At 40.3% G+C, this 14,782-nt stretch overlaps 1 protein-coding gene across 2 annotated transcripts in view; it reads left to right on the top strand.

The window, feature by feature from the left end:
- SATB2 (SATB homeobox 2) overlaps positions 1–14,782 on the top strand; it is a 133,072-nt gene that overhangs the window by 89,203 nt on the left and 29,087 nt on the right. The window lies entirely within an intron of this gene.

Consider the following 14,782-nt stretch of genomic DNA (forward strand, 5'->3'; position numbering starts at 1 on the left):
TCTGTAATAGGCAATCCCAACCACACATTGCAGAAAAATGCACTCAGTGGAAATGCTGTGATTCCCAAAACTGTTTTTGGAAATCACAACATGTCAATTTACCTATGGAAAGGCTGGTGGTTTCCCTATAGGTATAATCGAAGCAGAGGAAACCTTTTCCCACAGCGCTATTTCACTGCGGCTCGCTATGTGGGGCCTTAACTTTACTTCAAAAACTACACAAACAGTGTAGAAATAGAAAAGTAAATAAAGCTGGGGTGCCAGTATTTTTGCAGGTACAATTGTCATGCTGCGATTTACAAACATACTCGTGTTTTTGAAATTGCAGCATTTCCGCGTTTTTCGACAATGTGCAATTCTGGCTAATCCCATCCACTTTGCAGTTAATGTAAAACACTGTTTTTTGTCACAGTGTCTCTGCCATAACAAGGGGAATTAGAAATGTGAATAAATCCCAATATTGTTCTTGTCTGCTCCTTATAACACGTGAGCAGGACAATCTCTTTTGATATAGAGTATGATCTAGTGTGGAACACTGTTTGGTATTTGTTCATGCATGTATGTCTACGTACAAATTGTGATTTTGTGGTGTGCTTTTAGCTGAAGATCATACAACAGGTTAACTTATTAGTTTCTCGAGGTCCTATGTCCTTGTTGTCAGGCTCCTCAGTGCTCCAGCTGATGTTAATAGAATCTGGAGGATCTGCGGCCCACGAGAACTGTGCAGGCAGCATTAGGCGTGATGGGAACCTTACACCTGATTGGTCATGGAGCGTGCTACCATAAATAATACCCTCGCCTGTTTTGAATTTCACAGATAGTCCCTAGCCTGTCTAATAAGGAAACTTTCACAGACATTAAATAAGGGCCTAACATCCCATTAGGGAGATATAAGTCATACAGACGTTTCATGGGCTCTGCAGTTAATGACCAGCATTTTGGGCGAGGTTACCATCATTGTGCAAGTTTAATAAGAAAAAATAAAGCTCACTTAAAGGAATCTTCTAAATAAGGTATTGAACACACGGATGCTGTTTATGGGGCTTAAGATGAATTATGTTGAAGGTATCAGAGCCAAGTGGTCTGATAATGAGAGCCAGACAACAAAGATACATTTATGCAGGCAGCCAAGCCCGAGACTGGTTGTGTGTCGTGGAAGTTCGAGCTGCTTTAACAATGTACTGTATAAGATTTTTTTCCTTACATGCTGACATATACTCTATGGTCCTGACCTAATGTACACCACATTAAAAAGCAAAGTTATGAATTAAAGGGATTTTCATGCTTTGCTTTTTTACAGCTGGATTTTTTTTAAGCTAACTGGGCATCATGGGAGGTATACATTGTCCGGTGCTCAAATATGTGAACTGTTGCATGTCGTAAGGAGCCCATACACATTAAGTAAAGGTTGGCTGAATTTGCCAGATAACTATCCGATATGTATGGATGTTTTCTGACTCTCCCTCAACAGATCCATCCAGGACTGGGCATGTTGAGTTTTACATGTCCTATCCATTTGTTCTCAGAAGACGTAAGCCACCACCTATAGGGGTTTGGTACCAGGCTCAGGGGTCTCCAGGGGCCAAAAGGTCTTTCTATAACATAAGACTATGCAAGTTTTACGAATAATAGATGATAAATGAGGGGCCTCAATGACATATGTTGCATTGGGATCCAGGAACTTCAAGCCACCACCACCAGAGGTGTCTCGGCATAGCTTACCCTCTTTACCCCATTGAGAACACAATGGTGCTTGGCTGAGCATACGTGTGTATGGAGCGGTGCGAGGAATAGCTTATGGCAGACAGTGATAATAGATATAGGAACACTTTTACTTTCCTGGTAAAAGGTTCAAAGTTGGTTTGAATCAGACCAATCATTGTATGTACATGCAACAAGCAAATAACCCTGAGCAACAGTAGACAGTAAATAATTAGAGGGAGACATTAAAGAGGGCAACTATAGGGGGACTTTAAACTGCGAGGGCATCTGGAGGTGGACATAATAGTGTGGGGGCAGATGGACAGGGGCATCATGCTGTGGGGACAGACAGACCTTAAACTGTGGGGGTAACTGGAGGAGGTATTAAACTGTGGGGGTAACTGGAGGGGGTATTAAACTGTGGGGGTAACTGGAGGGGGTATTAAACTGTGGGGGTAGCTGGAGGGGGTATTAAATTGTGGGGGTATCTGGAGGGGGTACTAAACTGTGGAGGTAGCTGGAGGGGACATAATACTGTATGGGTCCATTAAGGAGGCATTATACTGTGTGATGGCCACTAAGTGTTGGTCATGGGGGGCAACGTATTAAAGCAGCCCTGATGATCATCTTCAGTTACCTCTGCTGACGCTTTGTTTTTCTGTTTGTCCTTGTATCATTTCACAATGTTACTTTATAAACATGGTAATTTACTTATTTTCTTGCGTAAATAACCTTAACTTACCTGTGTAGCTCCAGCTAAGAATCACAGCGTGCTCTTAATGCAAACCACAGGCAAATGAGATAAACCAGAGCTGTGCAGAGGTCCTCAAGATCATCTGACTTCTTAGTTTGGGGCATTTTGTTCTCTAATAATCAAATTACATTCTAGTGGAGTAAATATCATGAAATGTGAAACGTCTCCTCTATGTAGGGGTCAGAGGCAGCTCTTTCAATGCCGTACATAGCCGTGTCCTCTCATCAATGTGGGTATTGTTAGGCATTATGGCAGCAAAAGCAAAAGAAAAATAATAAAAATTACAATGATCTAAAATCAGCCTGTATCTAAAATGTATAAATTCACCGTCCAAGCTAGTGAACCTGGTTGTTCTTTCCCTCTCACTCTCCCCCTCCCCACATTGTCCCTATTGTAATAGTTTACCCCATTATGAAAATGCTCCTTAACTGATTTTATTACTACAGGATAGGATTAACATTATATACAATATACGAGAAACCTTATATCTGGACATAAACTACTCTTTCACTTACTTTGTCTGATCATGAAACAGTTTCATAAAGGAGTTACAAATGCAGAAAATGGAGCAGGAAGCAGGCAGCTCCATTCTCTGTATAGGGGTGGAACTAATTCATTGCAGCCATTCAATTTAATTGAGGCTGATCTGCAGTAACCTCATCTGACCACTACACAGAGAACAGAGCTATCTGCTTCCTGCTCTGTTTTTTGGTTATCTACTGTTGAGAACAACTAATCAATTAGGGTGCCAAGTGCCGCAGCCCCACAAATCTGATATTGCAGACCTATCCTTAGGATCATATTTTTTTAACCCAGAAAACCCCTTTAAGGGTGCATTCACACGGAGTAACGTGCCGCGTGACCTGGCGCGTATATGCCGTGTGAGATTTTACGCTCCCCTTGATTTCAATGGGAGTTAGTCTCGTATACGCTGTGTTATTTTGCGGCTGTGATTTTGCGGCCGCAAAATAACGCCGCGTATACGATCCAGGCTCCCATTGAAATCAATGGGAGTGTATACAGCGCTCAAAATCTCACACGGCATATACGCGCCAGGTCACGCGGCACGTTAGCCCGTGTGAATGCTCCCTAAGACCGGGTTCTCACATGACAGAAACACAGCAGAAAAAAATATGGCGTTTTACAGTCACATCAAAGTGGATATGGGATTCTAGTAATTCCCATCCCCTATTTGTGTTAAAATATGTGCTGCAGACACGTGGCGATTTCCAAAACCGTTGTGGTTTTGGAAACAGAAGCATGTCAATTATACCTAAGGAAAAGTGGGCGCTTTCTCTATAGGTATAATTGAAAAAGAAAGTGGACAGAGGAGATGATGTTAGAAAGGAGCTTGTCTGGAGATTTATGATGGCCTGAGATTGGAATATGACAAAGCTCTGTGATATATCAGTTTGTATGACTTGCTGCAGGATCTTTGAGCAAAAGGACAGAGTAGATTTTGACAGGACTCCTAACAGAGACAGTACGAGTCCTGCTTGCCCCGCCCACACAGGCTGATAGACCGCCCTCAGTGCACTTGCACTATGATACAGGAAAGATGATAATCTCTGTGTGTGGGTGGGACAATCAGGACTTGAGTCAACATGTTTTGCTTTGAAAGTCCAGTATAGAGGAGTTTATACAGTACATGGAGCCTGTATCTACTGACAGTGTATGTGGAGTAACAGAACATTGAAGATTAGTATAAGGTACCTACAATAGCACTAATAGAAATCCTGGGAAATGGGCTGGAGAAGGTATATTCCAGATGCAAAGTAACCTAATAGTATCCACTGGATACAGCCTGGTATACAAAAACAAGCAATTTTTGGAAATAATCTTTTAAATTCTTGTTTTCACTTTGATTTCTATTATTATTATTGTTTTAAATAAACTTGAGTCGTTAAGTAAAGTGAGAGGTGCGATCCCCAGACTAGAGGAACACTTCACTCCTGGCAGTGCTTGATCCATTGTTACAAAACAAGTGAGAGATAAGCCAGTTTATTGGCTGAACGGACTTTTTGGCTGGTTCTTACATTGCCCCCTTAAGTCTCCAGCTTTGCTGTGAAATGCATTGTAGCGAAAACCACTAGGAACCTACTTAAGCTGCTAAATGAATAGACACCCCCCCCCCTATATATACCACATGGCAAAATATAATGAGGGTTGGAACTGTTAAATGACTGAAACTGCTAAATGCATAATGCTACTTGGCAAAACTACTGTGCATTTAACGGCTTTCCACTCTGTAATAAATGACATATGTGGAAAACGTGCAGTAAATGTGAAAAACGGCACAATTGGTTTAGCAAACGTGCCCTTTTTTCTCCCTGTTCCTCCTCGTGTGAATATCAAAGTTGTGCAGCCTGTAATGGATGGTTTTATGGGCCGCTTTAGTAAGACTTGTGGGTCACACACTTGGTATTATAAATGTCTACACGAGACAACAGCTTCCATGCTTAAGCAGTAGCTTGCGGCGACCGCAGCACAGTTAACCCTTTGTGCGGATCAATAGCCAATGTAGTGTTAAGGATTAAATTGTCAGTATATCCCAATATAGTTAACTTAAGGATAATAATGCCGTACTGTGTGTACCTTAACATTTTAATATTGAACTATACCTAGAGGGAAGTATAGAGTAAATCATAAATCCAAATATTTTACTACATATAACCTTCTATAACATGTACATCACAGCATTATGTAACAGCTAACTACTGATTGTGTGAACAAGTGCAAGAGACAACTCTTTACCTATATTTCAGTGTGAGTTTATGCAATGAAGAGTACATCAAGTACAGAAGCATTGTGTGCCAGGGATAGATAGATAGATAGATAGATAGATAGATAGATAGATAGATAGATGATAGATAGATAGATAGATAGATAGATAGATAGATAGATAGATAGATAGATAGATGATAGATAGGAGATAGATAGATAGATAGATAGATAGATAGGAGATAGATAGATAGATAGATAGATAGATAGATAGATAGATAGATAGATAGATGATAGATAGGAGATAGATAGATAGATAGATAGATAGATGATAGATAGGAGATAGATAGATAGATAGATAGATAGATAGATAGATAGATAGATAGATAGATAGATAGGAGATAGATAGATAGATAGATAGATAGATGATAGATAGGAGATAAATAGATAGATAGATAGATAGATAGATAGATAGATAGATGATAGATAGTAGATAGATAGATAGATAGATAGGAGATAGATAGATAGATAGATAGATAGATAGATAGATAGATAGGAGATAGATAGCCACACGGTGGCTCAGTGGTTAGCACTGCAGCCTTGCAGCGCTGGAGTCCTGGTGTTCAAATCCCGCCATGGGCAAAAAACCATCTGCAAGGAGTTTGTATGTTCTCCCCGTGTTTGCATGGATTTCCATCCCATATTCCAAAAAAAGACATACTGATAGGAAAAAATGTACATTGTGAGCTCTATGTGGGGCTCACAATCTACAAAAAAAAAAAAAAAAGATAGATAGATAGATAGGAGATAGATATTTAGTTATATATTAGAAATATTACATTTGGGATCAGATTTTCAAGACATATGCACATGACCATGGACTTAAGGAGGTTGTCCAGGAAAGATAGTTTTTTTTTAATGAGATTGGGGAAAGTAAAAAATAAATAAATAAATAAACACTCACCTGTTCCCGGTGCTTCCCACTGCTGTCTGATCCGTAAGCGCTCCAGAACTTGTTCACACTCTTTGCCGAAGATGACTGCTATGGAAGGATTGGCCTTATTGGTCACGGAAGAAGTTTTGGGGTGCCGTAGGACCGGACAGTAGAGTGAGACACTGGGGACAGGTGAGTATAGGCGGGTTCACATCTGCGCCCTGGTCTCCGCTTTTAGGTTTTTGTCTTCTGCTGAGAAACTGGACAGGAGACGGAAACCAGCAGTCACTTTTCAAACCCATTCATTTGAATGGGTTTGCAAAGTGTCCGCCCGTGAACATTTTGTGGTTTCCCCAGCAAAACCGTTTTTTTTTTTTAAGAAGACACAAAGTGAGACATGCAGGACTTTGTGCCCGGTTAAGATAAAACGGTTTTCGCCGTGGAGACACAGTCTGCCGGGTTTCCGTCTCCTGTCGGCAGAAGACAGAAACCTAAAAGCGGAGACCGAGGCACAGATGTGAACCCGCCCTATGTTGTTGTTTTGTTTTTTTTTAATGTATTAACTTCCCCAGCTTCTAGGAAAAAACTTAATTCTTGGACAACCCCTTTAACATCCATGATAAACAGACATGTGGGTCCATTTTTGGCCTTTTTCACATAATAATGAAAAACTTTTTGAGCTGCCAAATCCATGAAAGTCTACGGGTGAATTTTCATGTCTGCTGTTGTATCAGAACAGACAAAGATAGAGCATGTCTGTTTTTTTGATGGTCCATCAGAAAAAATAAATTGCCCATGTGAATAGACCCATTCAGTCTCATTGTTTTTTATAACAACATCAGTCACACTGTCATGTCATGTGAATAAGGCCTTAATGCTAAATAATACATTTCTAAGTAAATCCGATATGTAATGTTTCCAACTTTCTTGAACTTAAAGGTCATTACCGGTATATGTCTTAAAGGGGTATTCCCAACTTGCCATTCACCATCTTGCAGGCTGTCTGCTTTCTTCACTTCCTGGTTTTCTCAGTGAATTGGTGGGCGGGGTTTCACTTGCTGTCTCCAAGACAAAGCCAGCTCTGCTATCTCTCTTCATAGCACTACAAGTTTGCAGTCAGTAATGAGGGATGGTTGTAAATACATTAGCACAGTATCATTGAAAGATGCACAATATGAAGCTGATGTAGCAGAGATGGATTTGATAGGTGATGAGAATCTCAAATTTACATGCTACAGGAACAAGAGTCAGCTCGTAAAAACTCCGTTTTAGGTCTGTGTTTACATACAGAGGCAACAGACTCCCTGTCTCAGCCCTTATCAGCAGAATTTAATTAGCCGACCTGATAACTGGGAGTTAAACAGCTCAGAAATACAAGATGCTCCCGATTCCCGAGCACTCGGCTCCCCCTCCCCTCCTGAGAGCAGGGAGCTACATCACTTGTCCCGGGCAGAGAGATACGACCATCCCCAGGTCTGTGGTTATGGAAGTGTAAACAATGAAGTGAATAATCTCAGATAACAGCCAAACAAAGCAGTTTTGCTGAAGCAATGTATTTAGGAAAAGTCTTAAGTCCACATAAACTAGCAGTATAGATAGGATCCTTGTGATGGAAAAACCCCTTTAATTACTAAATTAATAATAAAAAAAAAACACCAAAACACTACACTCGCCTCTATGGTCTCCAGCAATGACACCATCATATGTGACCACTGCAACTTGTGTCTCTAATAGCCACAAGTGATGAGATACCATCTATGGCAACTAAGTGTACAAAGACTGGCCGTGAACCAGGGAAGTGCTGCCACAAGATTGTAAAGAGAGTCTAGTATAGTTTTTTGTTCTATACTTTGAGAATAGTGTATTTTATTCATTTTAATCTTATCTTGACAGATTTTTTTCTGTAATTGTTTGCCATCTGCAGCAACATTTTCCCTTACTGAGTTTTGTTGTGTTTTAGCCTATATAACTAGTTAGTGAGGTGGGAGCTGCTCTATTTAAATTGAACAATATAAATTAGTGGCAAATACATACTGCCATATGATACTCAAATTTTGCCAATGTTAGCTATGGTAGTTAATGGATTTATATGCCTAGGGCAAGGAAGGAATTGAAAACCTCATTGGTTTAGGGCAATGAGGGGGTTAATGTATGTATCCCTGGTGGTTTAGGGCAGAAAAAAGGGTTAATGTTTTCTAGTGTTACTCACCTCTCCAATCTCCAGGACTGTTTCTGTAGCAGGAAGGCTGAGACTTGAATGGACAGACATTCCCCCTCTCACCCAGACTGCTCATCATGCACCTACCTCTCACATCTCTTGCACAGACTACTCCCTATGCCACCTCTCTCTCAATCTCTCCCATCTCTCATATACAACTTGTACCACACACAGACTTCTTTTATGTCAATCTCTCCAATACAGTTCACCCTCCGCGCACTGATCTTTATGTCCCCCTCTGCAAGACAGCTCTACCAGCTCAATACCCCTTTATCATAGTATAGCAGGAAGCTGAACATTGATGTATTTAGCTTCTTTTTCCTTCCTGTACTGATCATAGGGATCAGGGCCAGAGGTGATAGAGAGGACTGTGCAGCTACTTTAAGGGTGCACAGTTCTCTCTATGATGCGACACAGTGCTTTGGGATTGCTTGATCATTAAGGGTAGAGCTCAGATAGAGAAGTAGAATAATAAGAGATTTTCAGCTTAAATGAAACTGTGACAATAAATGTCTTTATGGAAAATTTCAAAGCCCGGGGATAAGATCCTGCTGAGTTTCTGTCCGAACGTGGAAAGAAAATCTGCAGCTATTCAGTGCATGTGAATGTACCTTGATTCTTTTCTTCATACATGAAATAATGATATATAGAACCAAAGCACGTGCAGAAATAAGTCGGTGCACTATTTAATGCTAAACTAACAGCACTGTGACTACCTGTTATTCTGGAAAACTGCTGAGAAAAAAAATAAAAAAAAATAGCTTTGCCCTTGACATTGAAAGACACTGAATACACACCTTATTCTTACAAAGTCAGACAAACATTTCACTATGGTAGACTTTTCTCAAGGTGAGAAATACCAAAGTGTCAGGCTGAAACTCTGCTCGTATTTTATACCACACTAACAAAGTAAATATGTTTAACTTGACATATTTTACGTTCCTCATTCTCTTATCTTGCTGTCACTTGCAAGACTACTTGTTAAGATCACAGCATGGAGATTTATGGGTTTCTGCATAGCTCTCAAGCATGCTAATTCCTCGAAAAACTGAGACTTTTGATATTTAAGAGGGTGAGACTAATGAACAATATGAGGGCATTTTATGTATTTTGGTAATATATTTTCATTGTGTTGACCTACTGACGTGTATACGGACTGCGGTTATTCTGATTTAAGAATGACTGTAAAAGTGTTTGACCATAACAAATTGTATGCCGAGTATATTCCTCTACCCAAAACAAACAAAAAAGCAAAAAGTCTAAAAATTCAGGTGTGACTCCACTTAATTGGTCTTTTAGGCAGGGGCCCCACGTAGCGTGTTATAGTCCCTGCAAAGTGAATGAGTTTCTAGTGAATATCATCCATACATTGCAGAAAAATACACTCAACGGAAATGCTGAGATTTCCAAAACTGTTGCGTTTTTGGAAATCGCAGCATGTCAATATACATACAGAAACGCTGGTGCAAATTATATTAGAATGATCTGTATCTGTAAGTATTTGTAACTCTGAGTCTGCACAGAACCAAAAGGAAGAAAACTTCCATGAGTGGCTTGTTTGGCTAATATGTGTGCATTTGGGAACGAGATATTGGGGCTATAAGTTGGTGCAGTAAAAGCACACGGATCCCCATAGACTATAATGAGGTCCGTGTGCTTGCCGCCAGATCTCCGCAGGGAGCATGCAGACAGGAAAGTAGTTCACAATCTACGTTCCTGTGTGCATGATGCGGGCAGCGCGCGGCAAGCACATGGACCCCATTATAGTCTATGAGGTCCGTGTGCTTTTACAGCACAGCGATTGCAATTGCGTTTGGTATTCCGTTCGGGGGGTCCCCATGTGGACGGAATCCAAATGCAGATGTGAACAGGGAATTATAGATATTACAGAAGAACAAGGAGACTTGACAGACTTTTCCCTGTTGCTTTGAATTCTATGAAAATGAAATGTATCCTCCCCCATGTCCATATTGCAGTTAATACAAATACGTACCTCGAGTGGATAAGATGAATGCGAGGGCCTCCAGGAGATTGTAGGGATCTGTATGTGTCACCTGCTGGTAGTGTCAGTCTAATGAGGGCATATTCACATCTTGAAGCCATGTCATGGTTTTTTTGCCACAGTTGATCATAAATCACAAGAACAAATGCAACATGACTGCAACATGTGTGACTGAACCCTTATCCAACAGTACGGCCAGTAAGGTTACATCTCCGCTGTCATGAGATAGCGGTACTTAAAGGTGAGATCTATGACCTGTTACAATGGTCCTGTAAGGTTATACTGTCAGTTTCCCTTGAGTCTTTTCATCTCTGTGGCTAGCACAGTCTTCATGGCTAGCACATGCACGTATAATATGTGTATGTATGATGTGTATATACACGTATAATGTGTGTGCATATTTTATAGATGTTTATGTATGTGTGCATGATGTGTATGAACATTTATATGTATGTTTAATGGGTATATATGTGCTTAATGTGTGTAATACTGTATGTCTATGCATGTGGAGATAGGATGGATGCAGTAGGCCCAAGATGGCAGCCACTTGCACAGTCACTTTTGGCACCAAATCCTCTTACAGGTCCTGAGGAGGCAAAGTGATGAGGGGTTTGCACTTAGGTCCACTGAGAGCCTGGGACGCCCCCTGCTATATGCTGCCATACATGTATATAACATATATGTGTACATGAAAAGCCCTGTTTGTGTCTGTGTTTGTCAATTCTATTATTCTTCTCCATCATAGAAACAAAACAATGAAATTCATGGTGATGCTGGATCCATTACATGTCAAACACCAATCGCATTTATTAATTGGGTTAGTCGGGTGTCTGTTATAGTGTCCATGGTTTTACTCCCAAAAAATTACACAGCCTCATTATTTTTTCTTGACATTTCTAATGGAATTTGAACTGAAGACTCCTAGCAGGGCTCCCAATGCATATGTGAATAAAGTTTAATGTGTATATGTGTTGTATAATGTTTATATGTGTACGTTTTATGTGTATAGTTATATATGGATATATCTGGGAGGGCAATGAAGGAAGGGGGGCCCAGGTAAACACGTCCTGCACATAGCTAGGTAGGTCAATAGAGAGGGAGAGATAGAGAGAGACATAGATAGATAGATAGATAGATAGATAGATAGATAGATAGATAGATAGATAGATAGATAGATAATATTAGATAGATAGATAGATAGATAGATAATAGATAGATAGATAGATAGATAGATAATATTAGATACATAATATGAGATAGATAGATAGATAGATAATATTAGATACATAATATGAGATAGATAGATAGATAGATAGATAGATAGATAGATTTATACTGATTTCTATATGTTTATGGTTCTGTTCTTTTTAATGTATAATAAATATTTGCCTGACACTTTCTTTTAATCTGAGGATCCGTCTATTCATCCATATGGCAGATTTATAACTCTTCCAATTACCGTGCAAATTATTGCTAATATTAGCTCATGAAAGTGTTTCTGCTCTGCAGGTTGGTTATTATTTATAAAAATCACACAAGCAGCTGATACATTCATAAGCTAATTATTTCAGCAGCTGGGTACACACTGAGCAATATGGCTGCAACTGAGCAGATTTTTTTGGTACTTGCTGTGGTGAATTCATGCAGGGTGGGGGGTGGAGTAGTACACAAGACAGACTCAACTAGGATTCACAAATTCCATTTCTCTAAAAAAACGCTGCTCGGGTAGTGTGTCACTTACCTGGTTAAATATTGGGTTATAGGATGTAGGATAGATTTTTCAAAGAAAAATTATTTAGAATTTTAAGTTTTTTGTTTTTTATTTTATTTTTCTAAGACAAATAGGTTAAGATAGTAATATTAGAACCTACCAGGGATTTAGTATATTTGGAAATCTTTAATATACTGTGTTATTTCCTGGTCTTTAACAAGGGCCGTCCCCTAATAACTGGACAAACAATCATATTTACAAAAATCTCTGGCTTATTAGATAATTAGAAAATAAAGCCAATTCTCTTAATATATCCATCAAAGAATTTATCCACCGGAGTTCAAGGAGCCTTACTATGCAATTCTAAATTTATACAATGCGATACCCATTTGGCGTTCATGAATAAAGTGGCACAAGTGGACAGACAGTAAATTGATAGAGTATATAGAATACAGGTACAACCATCAAAAATTTCCCCCGTAAAATGGTGGTTGTAGTTTACGTAAATGTGGACCTAACATCAAATTATTACTTGAGCTTTGCCAGTTTAAGACATTTTTGCCATGACATATTTCCATAATGAGCCCTGATAATTCAATGGGTCGTATATCTTATTGGCACCCTAGAAGCAATGTCAAGGGCTTAGGTTGTATGGAGAATTCGGTCTTGGGCCTGCTTTATCCTGGGGCCTATATTCTCACCACAGTAAGTGCATGTTATCTTTCAGCTGACAGTCCTATCTACAAGCATTCATAATGCTGTCAGCACCACAAAGTTAAAAGTTGCCTAGATCAGTGACAACTAGTGTAGTAGGACAGCGTGGACGTGTTCACTTGTTAAAAAAAAAAAAAAAACTTTCATCCTCTCCCTCATCCAGAATAGAGCAGGTCTGTGCAAATGTGGCCTTTCTCTTGTAAAAACAAGGCAGTCTTGTGTTACAGATTACCCGATAAATCCCCAGTGCCTTCACAGTTCACTGCCTACAGCTGCTACAGATGGGCAGGAGCCCTCTCTGTCTCTGCTCTGTGCTGTGCAGCCGCCAGTTGAAGGAGAAAATGGAATGATCAGGCTATTAACATCGGAGCCGTGAGGAAGACGAGGCACAATAAGAACAGCTGGTGTTTCTGCCTTGGCCGATACAGCGAAGATAATCAAATCTTGCCTTTTCCCCCCTATTTATTTATGTTTGGGGAGCGATGTGTGGTGGAGGATGGGAGGAAATGAGGGCATTAGAGGTTAAAGAGTTAATAGTTAAATCTGTAATACACAGAGTCACTTTGAGGTACTTATTGACAGATTGGTTATAGCGTGCGGTAGACTAGATTTACCCATAGCGGTTTTTACTACAATTCGATGAAAATATCTTATTGAGACAATTATCGCTACGTGTAAATGAGTAAAAGTCAAAATACTCGAGCGGCTCTAAAAAAACTCCAATCTGATTAAAGTTATTACTAGGATCATGGTTTATAACATTGAACATCAAGAAACTATAACATTGGGATGGGAAACCTCACTACGTAAGAAGCAAGGCTTTATTTTTATGGACATTCACTCTCGTAGACATTTTCTTATCCTATTGTGTATATATGGCCGAATCACGTTAGTGGGATTGGGGGCCAAACTCATCCGACCTTACTAGTAGAGCGTCCGGGCATGTAACGTCTTGTGCTTGATATCTCAAGGATCCTTTTTGGAAGCACAAAATTGGAATCGTTAAACAGGAATGTGGCGTCGATGCAGGAATGTAATACTATTATCAGAACCTAAAAACAACTTCAAAGTGTTGAAAAAATCAACATAAATCAAAAAGGACTTGTCTTCTGCTGACTGTACTAGATATATGTAATGATATGACCGTAAATGACCGATCATAGCAATGTGGACTCAACTGCAAATGGGAAGAAGGACCCACACAGGTCATGCGAATCTGAATCCGCTCCTTCCTCACCCCTGAAATCACTAAGATGCTCGTCCAGGCCCTCATAATCTCCCGCTTAGATTACTGTAACACCCTTCTCCATGGACTCCCAGCAAACACCCTCTCCCCCCTCCAGTCCACCTTAAACTGCGCTGCTCGTTTAATTCCCCTCTGCTCCCGATCTTCATCGGCTGCTGCCCTCTGCCAGTCCCTCCACTGGCTACCCATAGCTCAGTGAATTGAGTTCAAGCTACTAACGCTAACATACAAAGCCATCCACAACCTGTCCCCTCCATGTATCTCTGAACTAATCTCCCACTACCTGCCCACACGTAACCTTAGATCCTCCAACGACCTCCTACTCCACTCTACTCTCATCCGCTCCTCACACAGTCATCTCCAAGATTTCTCTCGTGCATCCCCCATACTCTGGAACTCCTTACCACGACACATAGGACTGACCCCCACAATCACGGACTTCAAGAAGGCCCTGAAGACTCCCCTATTCAGGAAGGCCTACAACTTCCAATAACACTATCACCACACCGCCATCTGTACAGTCTCCCCCTCTCCTTCTGTCTCTATGCCCCCTTCCCTCATAGATTGTAAGCCCTCGCGGGCAGGGCCCTCTACCCCACTGTGCCAGTTGGGCATTGTTAGTATTATATCTACCTGTATATTCTGTGTATTGTATGTAACCCCCAAATGTAAAGCACCATGGAATTAATGGTGCTATATAAATAAACAATAATAATAATAATACTAATGCGATAACCTTTGGTGGGATATCTTCTTTAATAGGGTCCAAAGTACAAGATAG

Source organism: Leptodactylus fuscus, chromosome 8 (assembly GCF_031893055.1).
Source record: "Leptodactylus fuscus isolate aLepFus1 chromosome 8, aLepFus1.hap2, whole genome shotgun sequence".
NCBI lineage: Eukaryota > Metazoa > Chordata > Amphibia > Anura > Leptodactylidae > Leptodactylus > Leptodactylus fuscus.